The following is a 1,755-nucleotide window of genomic DNA, read 5'->3' as shown; positions in this document are numbered from 1 at the left end:
TCTCAGGAGACAATGCAGAAGAGAGTCACTGACCTATCTTTTTCTCTGAGAATAAAATACAGTGTCGGTAACTTTACACCTACAGTGTTTTGGGTTTTTTTTCCATCTACCCTCCCCATACACAAACAAATTGCAATTTTTCATTTACTGCTGTCACATCTATCTTAGTAATTGACAAAATGCCCATTTAAGCCAGTAAGTATCTCACCTGGAGCTGTAAACAGCAGACTTGTAAACCATAAACTCTCAGACTGCCCTATTTTCATTATTAAAGCTTTTAGTGTTTTCCAGCAGTACTAATACCCTTGCAGTGAAACTCTACTTTTGTTTATATTTTCAAAAAGTAGCTGGTGAAAAAAATAAAAAAAATCTTTGGGGAAATAGTATCAGTTACAGGCTGAATACATCCTGGAATTAGAAGACAATTCTACAAATGTATTTGATATTGTTGTAGGGAAAATATTTTCCATCTTGTTGGATGCAGCAAAAGAATTTAGGATGTGAATTGTTAAGTCAGCCTGAGTGTTTCCCTACCCCTCGCTCCTCCCAGCTGAACCATGGGCTCAGGTAGCAGCTGATTTTTTGAATGTGACCTTTGCCTTCCAGTCCACTGGGACAATGATGAGAACATCCAAATCTGCTCTTCATCTCTGAACTCGATACACAGCAGCTAAACTGGGCAACTGAGAGGCTGCCAGGGTACTATTGCACATGGATGTAAATGCTGCTCTGAGGAAATGCCAGTAGAGCAAATGTGATGAAGTGTTTGAGGAATGATGGCCTTACGGTTTAAACATTAGACTCCAGTTCAGGACATCTGGGCTTTCGTCAGCCCTTGCCAGTGACTTCCTTTTGTCACCTGGGAACAACCTATGTCTTATTTTCTATATGTAAAACAGAGAGAGAAATAATGCCCTTCACTGCAAACTGTGAGGGTAGATTTAGTAAATGTACAGAAACTGCTCAAAAACAAGACTGCACACCATGAAGGAAAACAGTGGAAGAAATAGCTTGGTATGTATATCACAGTAGAGTTTCAGTGAGACAGAGTGAATTTCACCATTCAGCAGTGACAAACCAGCATGTCTCACTCAGAACCAGGAAAATCAGAATGAGGGTTTGTCCATAGCAATGGAAATGGAGCAGTTATTTTATGGCATTGATTACTCACCTACATGATCTTTAACATGTTCTGTTGGAAAAAATGCAACCTAAACCACTTCAGTTATGCATGCTACCTTGAAGGCTATATCTGAATAAACAGAATATAACTGATTTAAATAAGTGTGAGTTAAACCCTCTGGAATAATGGAATGTGAAAAAGTGACTTTAGAAAATTTATTCCTTAGAGGAGGACATTCGTATTTTTTCCTGAATTGGACATTATAAGGCATGGCTGCTCTTAGTATATTTTGGGATATAAAATATAATTAGTTTATTCTGTATCCTCTTTATTTTCTACATTTTCATCTTCTGTTTTGCACAGGGGGCTTTTAGAAAATGGCTCTAGAAGTTGAGACAAAGAATGGAATTGTGAGAAAACATCAAATACTTTTTCCAGGACAATTTCAAACTTTTTTTTTTTTTTTCTTCTGCATAAGAATAAACACCACCTAAGAAGTACAAGATTACCTCACATGAAACAACAAAAATAAACACAGGCTAGTTCCCTGCCTGGGCTGCTTGACTGGGAGTGCCATCCCAAGACTGAAGCAGCAGGGGATGCTCTAGGCTCAGTGCAGCCTGCAGGGCAGA

The sequence above is a fragment of the Athene cunicularia genome, assembly GCF_003259725.1.
Source record: "Athene cunicularia isolate RWA chromosome 4 unlocalized genomic scaffold, athCun1 chr4_part2, whole genome shotgun sequence".
Classification (NCBI taxonomy): domain Eukaryota; kingdom Metazoa; phylum Chordata; class Aves; order Strigiformes; family Strigidae; genus Athene; species Athene cunicularia.
This window is presented reverse-complemented; position numbering follows the sequence as displayed.